We start from the raw sequence: 15,175 nt of genomic DNA on the forward strand, positions 1-15,175 counted from the left end.
TTTTCCTGAGAAATTTGATCAAGTACTGATAAAGTTTCTTTCCTTCTGGCAATTCTGGAAAGGACTTTAGAATGCAGAATTATTTATTTTTTAATATTTTCAGTTGAACTAAAAAGGAGATTTCAATAACCCTCCACAACTCCATCACACTCTGCCCAAACTAGTATGGGAAATTCATAGGGAGGGCTGCATCTTTGGACTGCTGTGCTCTGCACTTTTGGGAGGAAGAATTTCAGTTCAATGGTGAGTGGGTAGGAAGACCCAATTTAGGAATGAGTTGAGGTCTGCCAAAGCAGCAGGTAAAGCTGAAGTGTTCTTGTTTTTTCAAACCAAACAGCTTAATTTGCAATGCTTGGCTGGGGATTTGCAACTCTAAACTCTAAGATACACAAGAAGGCCCCCAAGGTCTTTTTATTTATTTTATTTTTGGTCAGCTACCCAGGCAAAAGCAAACAATTTCACAGCTGAGTACCTTCAAGGTCTCTGGGGTACAGGGCTGGGACCTTCCTCCTACTCTGATTTTCTGGTCTAACAACTCCCTACCACAGTGTCCCAGAGGGAACCATGGATTCACTGCCTGGATTTTTGGAGTTAGAGTAACAGGGACTGCTGTATGGCACCCAGAGTAGCAATTCTACAGAAGGACCTTGCTATAAATCAATCCCATAGATGAAAATTTAGAAGCACAGAACTGTAGAGTTGGAAGGTCATCTAGTAGAACCCTGAGCCGAGACATGAATTCCTCCTACAGATTCCCTGACAAATGATTGTCCAGACTCTGATTTTAGGAACTTCCCTATCAAGTGATGGGGAGCTTACTATATCCTGAGAAAATCGTTACCATTTTTGACCAGCTCTATTCTGTAGGAGGTTATTTCACACACCTAAGCCCAGATCTATACTACATGTGAATGACTGGTCAACTATTCGCTTTGAAAAATGATTCTTCACATAGAAAAGCTAATGTGAACTGACTCAAAGTGAAATTAGCAGAATCAGATAAACAATACTTTTTCAGTTATGTCCAACTCTTTATGACCCCATTTGGGGTTTTCTTGGAAGAAATACTGGAGTAGTCTGCCATGTCCTTCTCCAGCTTATTTTACAAGTGAGGAAACTGAGGCAAACAGGTTGAAGTGATTTGCCCAGGTCACACAACTGATAAGGGTCTAAGGCTGAATTTGAAATCAGATCTTCCTGACTCCTGACTCAGCCCTCTATCCACTGAACCACTTATCCAGCTGCTCCAGAAAAACAGCTTACCAAACAACCAAAACAATGTAAATGGGAAGTACCACGATACCTCAAAACTGAATGCTCTCCAATTATAATGACCAAGTTAGCTTCAAAGAAAAAAGAGAGAAAATACTTCCCCTCACTGCTTTGCAGAAGTGGATTACCATGGCTGCATTGCATTGCATAGAGTATCAGATTTTTTTTTTGCTATATTGATTGGTTGTGTGTGTGTGTGTGTGTGTGTGTGTTTTCCTTTCTTTCCTTTAAAAAATTCTTTATTATAATGGATAGTTCTCTGGGAGAAGGGAGTTCCAGCAGAAAATGTAGAAAATGTAAAAACAAGGTATTAATAAAAATACATTTAAATAAGAGAAAGAATTCTCCACTATACAAATGAATTCATCATTGGATTCCTTTAAATAAATTTCCTAAAGTCCACTAAAAATATAGTTTGGGCAATCGTAGTTGAAAAAGCACTATTGGAATCAGATGACCGAGATTCCAATCCCCACTCTAGTACTGGCTGCTTACATGACAAGTCACTTAACCACCAGAGCCTCAGTTTCCTTCTCCATAAAATTGAGGGTAAGGAATGGACAAAATGATCCCTCAGGAACTTTACATCTCTAAACTCTATGCTCTTTATTCATGTAATGATTCAGGAGCAAACTGGCATAATAGAGACAGGAATGAGCTCAAAGGCAGGATGCCTAGGTCCTGCCATTGTCTAGATACAGAGCCCAGACAAGTGACATGACTATTCTGAGCTTCCTGTTCATTAAGTTCATAGTCATCTGTAAAGGAGTCATAATAAGTCTTAGACTGTATGGTGATGAACCACAGGCCACATGACTGACTGGCAAAAGTTGGTGTTTTTGAGCTAGAAGGATCCATGGAAATTGCCTGGTCCAAAGTATTCATTTTGTAGATGGGAGAAATAAGACTAAGTTCTGTTCAGTGGCAGAGCTAGGATTTAAAAACAGGCATCTTGATTCCCAAAGGCAATTCTTTCCACTAAACCTGACATAGAACTTAAAAATGGAAAGGGAAAGAGACAAGTGGTATCACCTCAGGACATGGCACAGATCCAATGTGAGTGGGATCTTTGATGGGGAGACTTCTTTCTATGAGGCTATCTCAACCATGTGTTACTGCTACTGCTTCTACAATGCAAAATACAAACAGGATTTAAATGTCCTATAATCTAGTAAAAAAAGGAAAGTATAGGAAGCAAAGTTTGCACAAGTTGGGTTTGTCTCCTAGTTCCAGCGTGATTTCAGTTCTAAGAGATATTATTGGAAGGAGAAAATGGATTTCCTTTTCCTATGTGATAAAGCCTGAGTCTCTTCCTCTGGAAAATTAGTTGAAATCTATGATGTAACCTGTCCCTTCCAGCTCTAAATCCTGGGCTATTTGGAAGTTAAAATACTTCTCCAGTGCAAAAGAGAGAATAATAGCTCATATTCAAGTAGCAATTTGTGTGCAAAAATAATCTTATAATCACAATCTCATTTGAATTTGATGTTCACAATGACCCCATGAGGTAGGTAGCAAAATTATTTTTCCTATTATATGTCCAAAGGGACATGACCTGTTTAAGGCCCCATATCCATAGTGGGAGACCCTGGATTTGAACCTAGATCAAACCTAGTTTAGGCTGAAAGTTCAGAACATTCTGCTCATCAATCATAAGGAAGATAATTGGACTCTGAAGGTGAAAATTAGGCTTCCATTCCCTTGACATAGAAAAGTAAATTTTATTACTTTATTCTTTTCATGTCCTAATTACTGATCCTTCTGGATAGAGAAAAAGACCATAGAAGGAAAACCTTTCTTCATAGCCTGCTAAATACTTGTTGAATTCCTTCATTAGGATGTAAACTTCTTGAGAACAAGTATTGTCTTGTTCTCTCATCTTCAGCATCTAGCACAGTGTTTGGAAGGCAGCTTACTAAATGCTTGTTGAATGACTAATAAAATCTTGAGAAACATACCCCATTCAATTTGAATAAGCTTAGTATCACTACTGGTTGAAATTAATCAGGGTAGAGAGAAGTTAACATGGGTAAAGAGGCAAGATGGCCTGATGGAAAGAGGACAGAATTTGGTGTCAAGTTTTCTAGACTTGCAACTTAGTTCTAAACCCACATACTAGGTGAGTGACAGAGGGAAAGTCATTTTTTTACCTCTTTGTGACTTGGTTTCCTCATCTGTAAAATGAGGAGAGTATTTATTTCCTAACTTCCAAGGATAATAAGCTTTAGAACCAGAAGGGATCATCTAGTCCAACTCAATCATTTATTTTTCCAGAGAAAGAAACTGAGACCCAGAGAGGACGAGCGACTAATCCAAGGTCATATGGACAGAAATTAGGGGAGTGAGACTTGAACTTAAGGCCACTGACTCCATATCCAACAATCTTTGCACTTCAAGATGTTGCCTCTGAGGGGTAGGGTCTTGGTCAGGCTAGGATACAGAGCATAACCTCTTGGGGTTCATGGTAGGGTAGGGCTCAATAAACCTCAAAGTGCTTTCTGAAATATGAATAGTGGCCTCCAGTACTCACTTCTCTTCTCTCCCCAGACTAGAACACTGTGCTTGATAAGAGAATGAAGCCAAATGCAGCTTTGAAACCCGGAAGAGGGAAGACCTGCATAGACTCCCTCAGAGTAGGACAGGGAGAACTGACCTGGTCAGGGACACCAGCGATGAGGGAATCTCTTTTCTCAGGCTTCAGAACAGGAAGGAAAAATGACACTAAAACCTCCTTGACTTAGCAAAGTCAACATTTTGGCCAAAGCATGTCAGTTTTGGGGGAGAAATTATGAAATAATAGTAAAAAGTAAGAAGGTGGAAAGATAGAACAAGGAAATGGAAAAGATCTGGGGATTAGGAGAGCTGAAGCTCAAATATTCTTGCTTTTCATTTTTGTTTTTTTAATCCAAAGAGCATAATCTATAATGCTTGACTGGAGATGTGCAACACTATACTTGAGAAGAAACAGCAGTGACCACCAGGTCTTCTTTTCATGCTATGTTTTTGCATGAAGCATAAATACATTTCTTTTTTCCTTCTTTTTGTTCCTTCCTTTTTTCCTTCCTTCCTTCCTTCCTTCCTTCCTTCCTTCCTTCCTTCCTTCCTTCCTTCCTTTCTCCCTTCCTTCCTTCCTTCCTTCCTTCCTTCCTTCCTTCCTTCCTTCCTTCCTTCCTTCCTTCCTTCCTTCCTTCCTTCCTTCCTTCCTCTTTGTTGCTGAGTCTCTTTTAGCTCCCCTTCCCAAAAAAAGCACTGAAGTAGCTTTACCTTTGCTTTCTAGGATCACTATTGGGACCCTTCTGCTATGGATTAGAGACCCACAGTTAAAACCTTGTCTAGGTTAGACTGAGGGGTCAAACATGCAACAGCATTTTCAAATTACACAAGACCATATTTAAATGTAACTATGAAATATTTAACAAAAGAAATGAGAATACAATATCACTAGATAATGCTAATATGTGATTTTCTAACAAGACCTTGAGGGATCCTTAGGTATGATTTAGTGACCCTCCCCCTTCCTTTTCTACTAAGTTTGACATTACTGTTTCAGGACAATTGGAATGCCAATAGACTTTGCTACTTGCCCATCCTATTGATGGAAATTGACTTAGAATCAGAAACTTTAAAAAATCAGCTACTCTAATCTGATGTAAGATAGTAGGAAAGTCTTCTAAGAAAGTTTAGTAGGAAAAGCCCTGGATTTGGTATGTGGAAGGAAAGAAACCCCTAGACCTTCCTTCCCTTCGCTTTCTCAGAAACACCAGGGCAGAGGTCAGACATTACCAAAACTCTCTGTGCTTTGGGGAAGACTGGGTGGGAGTGGAGTGTGGAATTTCACAATCATAGCTCCACTTCAAGATGCACTTTTTCACCATATAGTCCCTCTTCTCTCTGAATGGCTAGAGATGCCAATGAAATCACCTCTCTTTTGTGATACAAATACTGTGCAAAAGACACTATGTTTAGAGCTTTCTTGTATGATTTGGAGATACTCTTTCCCTCCATCTGGTTACCTGATTCTCCCTGCATTTGCTTCTTGCATTTGGCCCTTGTATTTGTCATATCTTAAATAAATTTCAACCTCGAGCCATGTTTATTCTGCAGTTCTTGGTGTCTTGGAAGTGGGTTCTAAATACCTGGAAGGAGTGGGTACCATTGCCCTACTCCTTTCCAAAGTTTTAGAAAGTAAAAGACCTTTTAAAATTTCATATGAGGTGCTTTACAGTTGAGGTTCCTGTTGGGTTACCTCCTTATTTAGCAAGAAAGGTTGAAATAGGTAAAGAAGCAGGAAGTCAAGAGTCCTGGGTTTGCAGCCTAGGCCTAGTATCACTATGTGGGTAATGGAGAGAACTAATTTTTGCCCTTCTGACACTTAACTTCCTCATCTGTAAAATGGGAAGAGTATTTATTTCCTTATTTCTAAGGATGGTAAGTAACTTTAGGGTAAAAAGGATCATCTAGTCCCACCCATTTGTTTTTCAGGAAACTGAGGCCCAGAGAGACTAAGTTATTTCTCTAAGGTCACATGGGTAGTAAGAAACAGAGATGAGATTCAGACCTAGATCCTCTGACTCCAGCTACAAAAACCTTCCTGCTTCAAACTTTCCACCAGGCCTGACCTTTAAAGATTTGGGTTTTTTTGGAGATTCTTATGTTACATGTTTTTTTTTGTCTGTCTTTAGATACTTTCTATGTCACACTTGAGGTTTCCCAAATGAAATTGATAACACCGCAGATAGTGCTTCTGGTCTGGAGTCAGGAAGAGTTGAATTCAAATCCTGTTGTGGACACTTCCTATCTGTGAGCCTTGGGTAAATCACTTGACCTCTGTCTGCCTCTGCTTTTCCATTTGTAAACTGTAGACAATAGTGACACCTGTCTCTTGCAGCTGTTGTGAGGATAGAATGAGATACTCGTAAAGTACCGTATAAATGGTAGCCATCATTATCATCAATATTCTCCCTTAGTGATAAATCCAGTTCTTTCTTCAGTTCCTTTACCAGGTTAGTTTTGAATTTTGCTCATTATCTGAAGTAGTTTAGTCTTGGGGGATATGGTAGGCTCTGTGTGAGTCCTGCAAGTGCCTTTTCTCAAGAAACAAGGAGTATGGCAGCAGAAATGCATAGAACCAAAGTAAGTGAGCAAGTCAATATAATCCCATGCAATCCGATCAAAGGACCCTCTCTCTGGACCCTTGTCTTAGTTTAGATGAACTCCTCATCTGGGTGCAGTGGCCCTAGAAAGTGGCACAATTTAAAATCAGTGGGAGGCCTAAATGTACTCTCTTTCGAGTTTTGTTTTCAAGTGGTAGTCAGAGTGTTACAGTGCCATTACAATTTTATAATAGCTGTGAATTGGCCCAAACGTTCTGGAAAACTATTTGAATTATGATAAGAAAGTGATGAAAATAATCTTACTCTTTTATTCAAAGATTTCACTATCAGGGATCTAGCTACATCCAAGTAGGTCAATGACAAAAGAGAGAGAAAGAGAGAATGAACCTACATATGGGCAGGGAATAAGCATTTATAAAGCACCAACTTTATGCCAGACACTTTTACAAATATTTATTTGCAAATCATTTTACATTGTAAATCAAATTGTCATTTGATCATCTCAATAATTCTGTGATGTAGGTGCTGCTGTTATCATCACCATTTTGCAGCTGGGGAAACTGAGACAGGCAGAGGTTTAAGTGACTTACCCTGGGTCACACAGCTAAGAAGCGTTTGAGTCTGAATCTGAACTCTAGTTCTAGTACTCTAACCATAGCACTACTAGCTGTTTCTAATGCACTAAAATATTTTTACAAACACTAGGAAAGCAAAGAACTGGAAATAAGGCAGAATTGGGGACAGATAAGTTATGGTACATAATTGTAATAGGATTTTACAATTCCATAAGAAGCTATAAATATGATGAATATAAAGAAATAAGGGAAGGCTTAGATGAGCTGATACAAAGCAAAGAAAGCAGAACCTAGAAAACAATATGCATAATAGCTACAGCAGTGTAAATGAAAATAGCATTTCTTACTGTTCTTTTCAAATAAACCTAATGAAACTAAATGCTACAAAATTAAAATGGCCAGGTTTGGCATGAAAGAAGAGCAGTTTTGGCTTGTGTTTTAAGTACAATCAATCTGTCTCTTGGTTGATGGATTGCCCTCAGTCAGCTGGGTAGCATCCTAAGGCCCCTTCCTTTGGGAACTCAAGATTCTCCTCCTGGGCAAGTTTGAGGAAGAGAAACAAACCAGGATTCCTTGGTTTATATCAATCATTAGAATAGTTATGGCTTTAATTGGCTCATCTAGTATCCTTATCCCCTCTTTGATAAATTGAAGTCCCCCCCAAAAAACTCAGAAAAAAATAGCTTGCTAGTATGCTGTTTAGGGTTGTCTGAAGATGTAGATATTGAGAAAATATGTTCATGTATCTATCTTGAGTTTTGTATATCATCTATTTTTTGAAATTTATATTATATTTTTGAGATCACCTTATTAAAAAAGGAAACTTTTCACCCAAATTATTTGATTGTAATGGATTCTAAATTTGTGCTGGATTGTCTTTTCCTCTTGGTCTAGCCGACCAAGGAAAGAAGACAAAGAAAGACCTATTCCCTTTGTAAATGGAATGTTGAGGAAAATACATATCAAAGATTAAAACTTAAAATTAGCATAACAATAATAGCTTACATTGATATAGCACTTATTGCAAGCCAGACACTCTGCTAAGCATTTAACAATTACCATCTCATTTGATCTTCACAACAGCCTGAGAGGTAGATAACATTATTTTCCCTATTTTATAGATGAAAAAATTGAGGCAGAGGTTGAATGACTTGCCCAAGGTCACACAACTAGGAAGCATCTGGGGTTGCATTTGAACCCAGGTCTACCTGACTCCAGGCCCAGAACACTGTCTATTGCAACACCTGGACATCTGGTCTGCCCAGTGTGAACTCAATTTGCTATGTCAACATGAAAATAAACCTGCAAATTCAAGTGCTTCCGTACAACTAAAACTATCCATAAGGTGGAAAATAAAAGTCTTCTCATTAGTGTTGAAAATATTGGTAAAACGTATAGTAGAAAAATGGTACTGTACTTTTATTTTCATTTGTTTTTAACAGCTTAAATTAATTATTAGAGGTAAGTGCAATTTACATTCAGTGCTGCTCCTTTGAAATATCATGTGAGAGCATTAAAAACAGTATAAGTTCATGACTGATGGAGTAAATAAACTAGGGACGGGATCTAGGTCTGTGATTTCCTTGATATGAGGAACTCCTGGAGGAGTAAACCTCCACTATCAAAGCTTGTGGGTACAATAGATGCTCTTCTAGTCTTAGAGAGTTGATTAAGGGACCGAGGGAAGGCTTGCCTCGGCTCACCCAGACAGTACGTGTCAAAGGCAGAACAACCTCAAGTCTTGACTCAGAGGCCAGTTCACTATTCACTATGCCATGGCATCTCTCAGAACAAATTATACACGTTATTAATATTTGGAGTGCATTCCCTTAATTGCAAAGAGTGTTGTACCTATATTCCTGATCAATAGAGAAATATCTAAAATTTTATAGAACATATCAGAAAGAAAATGACTGAACTTCAAGTGAATGCTGGAAGACTCTAGATCTTGATTTAGTTTCTTTTTGGGACTTTTTAGTTTCACTTTCGGGTTTGAAGTTCCAGTGTTATATATAAAAAGAATACTATTTGGTAGGCACGTTGGATTTCTGATATCATTAACAAGTACACAGTGCTATTTGTCTCACATCATGAAACAAGTATCTAAAGGTTTCTGTAAAAGAGGAGTACATAACATCTATACTGTAATTGCTAAAGACAAAGAAAATAAGACGGACAAGAGAAATTCAGTATATTGACTTTTGAAGCCACTACAGGCATACAGTATACAATACCTGTTCGTGGATTCCAGATAATTGCTACTCACTCAACAGTTATTTTCAACGATCGTAAGTGTTCTTATAGTGAACAAGAAACAAAAAAGAGGGCAGAGAGATGGGTTATCACTTATTAGCTCTTGATGCATTATTTTTTTATATGCATTGTTGCATGCTGTTGCTCAGTTGCGTCCAACTCCGTGTGACCCCCTGGACTTTTGTCCATGGGTTTTTCTTGGCAAAGATACTGGAGTGGATTGCCGTTTCCTTCACCACTGTGCCCCATTTTACAGATGGGGAACTAAGACAAATAAGGATTAAATGGTTTGTCAAAGGTCACACAGCTAGTAAATGTCCGAGGTCAAATTTGAACTTGATTCTTCTCTATTCCAAGCCTGGTGCTCTATCTACTACACCACCAATTTTTGTTAGATAGTATCATTACACATGATTGTTGGGAGGCAAATGTAAAATTTGAAATGGTAAACTGATAGATAAGCTCCAAAATTTTCATCAGTAACTTAATAATATGTTCATTCTTATCCTGTCTTCCAACCATCTGATGTTCAAAGGGGGTTGAAAGAATGAGAATCGCTTACCATCCCCTCCATGGGGTCCTTTTGTTAATTGCAGGAAATACTAATGCTCATGTAGTGTTAGAATGTTATTCCTAAAATTTGCATTAGTTACAAAACATTATCTTAAGTAGAAATAATCATTTTGATTCTTTATCCTTGCTGTGCCTTTGTTTGTCTCTTGTCAACATCCATGTAAGGGTAGAATTTCAGTTAATAGCATGGGTTGATATTGGCTTGGCATGACCCGATGCTTTGCCCTTTGTACTATTGAGTATTAGAGTTTTAGTACCGTATGTTTACACTTCTGGGTAGGATGAGTGTATCATTGTAAGGCACTGAGATTGTATTCTAAACCTTCTACCTCAAAGACCTGGAATCCCTACTTTAGACCCACCAAGAAAAAAGATTATTTTGGACCCAAAAGGGCCCCCACCAAGTACTGTCAACTAACAGCAGGGCTGTTTTATATTAAGATCTTGAACTCTGAATCTGTGGAACCTATATGAAAGACTCACGCTTCTTAAGATGGGGATGACACAGAAGGCAAGCTGATCATGCTGCTCACCTCTTATCTGCCTGAGAAGCAAATAAAAATGCAACCATGAATCTACAACCTCATATTATTTCCTTTGGTTGGCCTTTACAAATTCCTTTCTGATCTAGGATGAGTCCCTATCACTTCTCTGTAAGTACACATTGGGCGGCTAGGTGGTGCTGTGGATAGAGGGCCAAGCTTAGAGTCAGAAAGATGCCTTTTCCTGGGTTCAAATCCAAACTTAGACACTTCTTTGCTGTGCAACCCTGGGCAAGTCATTTATCCCTGTTTGTCTCAGTTTCCTCATCTGTAAAATGAGTTAGAGAACCACTCCAATATCTCTGCCAAGAAAACCCTAAATGAGATCCCAAAGACTCAGACACAGCTGAAATGACTGAACAAGTTCTCATAAAATCATGCTGTCTCTGTGATTGTTAAGTCGTACCAAAATGTTCTCTTTGACATGTATTCAGTATATGAATGCTAATTAGAAGAGAATAAAAAAAGTTAGAAGCTAGAAAGTGCTATGTTTAGAAAGATCTCATATTAATTTGGTATGTATCCTATACCTCTAAATAAATCCCAAACTCTGCTACTACCTTCAGGATACCTGCACTCCTTTTAATGTTTATCAATAGAATTTACTATGTTATAATTCCTTGGAAAGGTACATGTGAATCATTTTTGATCTCACTCTGATCCAGTTATGTGTTCATACTGATGAATCAGTAGTCTACCTGCTTAGAAAAAGTCATTGACAGGCCCTAGCACATCTAGGTTTAAGCCAGTTCTAAGTGGGATATGTTAGATTGCTGGGGAAATTTGAGGAGACAGCCTTGTGAAGGCTTATTTTGTTTTGTGGCTTTGAATGGGAAAACGTCTCACATGTGATGGCTTCAGACAGACTTTGTTATTACAATCTTGGGACATGTGGAGTCATGATTAATCATGGACTATCTCAAATTATCTTCTTCAAACTTTATGTAGGATCAAACGGAGCTAATAATGTTGTACCAACCATATCTGTAACAGATTGGCCTGTGGCTTAAACCAACAGTTTTATGAACAATGTCCCTTCTAACAAGATGCTAGACCTCTTGGCCTTCTCATTGCCCTGGTGTTTTACCCTTGAGGCCTTTGGGCCTTGCGCTTTGGCTGATATTGTTCCCTAAAGACTCTTGTACTTTGCCATCTACCCTGCTGCAGCAGGGTAGGAGTGGGGCTCCTATCTACTCTGCAGCTAAATACTCAGTCCCATGTGAATGCTGTCCCCTAAGTAGAATGTAGGGCAGCTAGCTGGCAGATAGAGCCCCAGACCTGAGTTGAAAGCCAGCCTCAGACACTTCCTAGCTTGGTGACCCTGGGCAAGTCACTTAACCCTGTTTGCCTCAGTTTCCTCATCTGTAAAATGAGCTGGATAAAGAAATGGCAAACCACTCCAGTATCTTTGCCAAGAAAACCTCAATGGGGTCGTGAAGAATCATACTTGACTGAACAATAAGGATGTGAGCTCCCTGAGTTTCTATTTGCACCTTCCAATTATAGTACAATGCTTAGCATTTAGTAAGAGTTTAATAAATCATTTTGATTCCCCCTCTTATGGTAAAGTCCTCTGATCTTGAGTGAGATAATTAATTTCTTTTAACAACTGGATGCTAATTGAATCTGTAATCCAGAGTGATAAAGTTATAGAGATAAAAATATTCCCCTTAAGAATCAGTCCATGTCCTAACCATTTTGATTAAATAGTCCCCTGTGCTTATGGAGGTTTGTATGTGTAAGCTAGGGGTGGGGAACTTGCCACCTTGAGGCCACAAGTGGCCCTTTAGGTCCTCAAGTGCAGCCCTTTGACTGAATCCAAACTTCACAGAACAAATTCCCTCAAGTAAAGGATTTGTCCTGTAAAACTTGGATTCAGTCAAAAGGCTGCACCCAAGGACCTAGAAGGCCACATGTAGCCTTGTGGCCTCAGGTTATCCATCCCTGGTGTAGGCTGTGGGGCCCATAGAAGCATAACATCAGGTAAGCCTTGGTTCCCAAATGAACTTGGAAGACAAAAAGAACCTGTCTACTCTTGCTCTATCCTCTCTTTACAATCCAGATATGTCCTCAATTACCATTGCTTTGGTTCACATAAGACATGTTCTACTTTGGATGAAGAATGTGTTAAGGTCCATTCCCATCATGACCAAATGTCTCATTTTCCCATCTCATGAGACCTCGGGCATCCCCGATATATGAAATTCTTAGCAAAAGTATTGAAAAAACATTACTCTTTTTTCATTATAGCCACCCCATCTCAAGGAGCTTACATTCTACTGGGGAGAGACTACACATAAAAGCCTGCTGAAAAGTAGGGGGAGTAGAAGGGAGAAAGAAAAGAAAATTGATGGAAGTGGAGATGGTGGAAAACTAGGGATGAATCTTAGCTCTGCTACAAATTACTTATGTTGACATGAGAAAAAACGTTTCCTATCTTTGAACTTCAGTTTTTGTTTTCTGTAAAATGTGGGAGTTTGGTTAGATAATCTTAGGACCTAGTCAGCTCTAAATCCTAGAGTCCTATGAATCCCAGATGTGCTTATCATGCCTTCACCCTTGTGATCCTACTTATCCTTCAGTGAGTCCAAGTGCCTACTATATGTATTCTGGGCAACTAGGTGGCAGAGTGGATGGAATGCTAGACCTACTCTTAGAAAGACTAATCTTCCTGAGTTCAAATCTGACCTCAGACACTAGCTGTGTGACCCTTGACAAGTGACTTAGCCCTGTTTGCCTAATTCCTCATCTGTAACATGAACTGGAGAAGAAAATGGCAAACCACTCCAGTAACTTTGTTAAGAAAACTGCAGATGGAGGTACAGAGAGTCAGACATGGCTGAAAACCCCTAGAAAACAGTAAAATTGTAAGCTAACCATCTCAAATAGCTGTTATGAGAATCAAATGAGCTAATGGAGATTTTGTTTTGTAAATTTTCAAGTACTGTGTTAATGTGAGGCACATAAAGGACACTCTCCTGCGGTCCCCTGATGTTTGATCATGGTGTCTAGGTTATCCTGAATTATGACAGCCTGGAGAAGTCCTATGAATCTAATAAGGATCATTAGATCTGAGGGATTGTTTTGAGCAGGTATTCTAACCATTTTTGGTGTCATGGACTCCTTTGGCATTTTGCTGAAAACCTAGGACCTCTTATCAGAAGAATGTCTTAAAAATTCATAATTGAAAGAAATGATAAATTTCAGTTTAAGGTTATTGGAAATAAAGGTGTAATTTTTTCCCCACCCAAGTTCACAGATCCCCTGAAATTTATCCATGGATGCCTTGGGGGTCTCACATTAAGAATCCCTAATCTAGACGAGCTTCCTCATTTAATAGAAGAGGAAACTGAAGTCTAGACAAGTGAAGTCATTTGTCCGAGATCATCCTACAGTAAGTGGACATGCTGAGGTTCAAACCCAGAATCTCAGTCTCCAAGATCAGTCCTCTTTCCACAGACCAGTGTGGTCTCTTTTTGTTCCCACAAGAACTCTCTGAGACAGTCTGAGCAAATGTCATCATCCCCATTTTACAGATAATTGAAACTCACAGAGGCTTTGAGCACAGTAATGGATACTACAGTATGTCTTCTCTCACTGCAGCAGTCGGTGAACATATACTGTGTGCCAGGCATTATCCTAAATATAGGAATAGAAAGGCAGTCTCTGGCCTTGAGGAGCTCACAATCTAATGGAGGGGGAGAAGTTCATAAAAAGAAGCTGAAAGGGGGGAGGGAGGAGCAGGGGGTGTTGAGGAGGGGTGAGTTTCAGAACTGAGGTCACCTCAAAAGACCATAAGTTTCTGGAGATTATGAAGTACTGGAGAGCTGTGGAGTGTGGAAGCATGATACTCATCCCGAGACTGTGACTACGAGGTGATGATTTAAAAAAAATTACAAGTATCTAGAAAACTGTTTTCTAAGAAATGCAGAACTAGTACTATGCATTGGTGATGGGTGTGTGTGTGTGTGTGTGTGTGTGTGTGTGTGTATGTGTGTGCTTACACCAGGAAAATTATGGAATCTAGAGGTATTAAAGTAAACATTTGTTACTATTGTGATTATTAACAAACCTCTTTCCAGTTACAAAAACATTTTCACAAACTTTGTCTTATTAAATCCTCATCGGATAATGCTGGTGTCATTGCTGTTTTATAGATGAGGTTCATAAAGGTAAAGAGAACTTGACCCAAGTTGCATGTCTAGTAAGCAGTGCTACTAAGATCCACGCCCTAGTCTTCTGACTCTGACACCATATTTCTGTCTGTCTCTCTCTCTGTCTCTGTCTCTCTCTCTCCTTCTCTCTCTGTCTCTGTCTCTCTCTCTCATAGAGAAGCCTAGAGTTGGAAAGCCTCTTAGCCGACCTTTAGCTGAAGTATGACTCCACTCTACAATACCTCTTAGAGATAGTTAGCCTTAATTCTCAGTGAGCAGGAGCTCACAGCTTAATGAGACAGTGCCTTGGAATAGCTCTATTAAGACTTTTTTCCTTATATGGAACTGAAATCTTAACTTAGTAAAAACAAATAAACAAACAACAACCCTCAGTGAATTCATTGTCCGTTTCATGAGTGCACACAGGTTATTTGATATGCAGCATGGTATAGTAGATCACTGACTTTAGACTTAAAGAACCCAGGTTCAAGTCCTATTTTTGGTATACCTGTGTGATTTGGGGTAAGTTGCTTAACCTCTCTGGGACTCAGTTCCCTCATCTTTCAAAAATGAGGTGGTGTTGGGCTAATATTCTTTGGGGTCCCTTTCTAGCTGTAAATTGGGTCTTTACAATTTTCATCATACTCTGTCTTTTCACAGATGAGGAAATTGAAACCCAGATATGGGAAAGC

This window comes from Notamacropus eugenii, chromosome 1 (assembly GCF_028372415.1).
Source record: "Notamacropus eugenii isolate mMacEug1 chromosome 1, mMacEug1.pri_v2, whole genome shotgun sequence".
Classification (NCBI taxonomy): Eukaryota; Metazoa; Chordata; class Mammalia; order Diprotodontia; family Macropodidae; genus Notamacropus; species Notamacropus eugenii.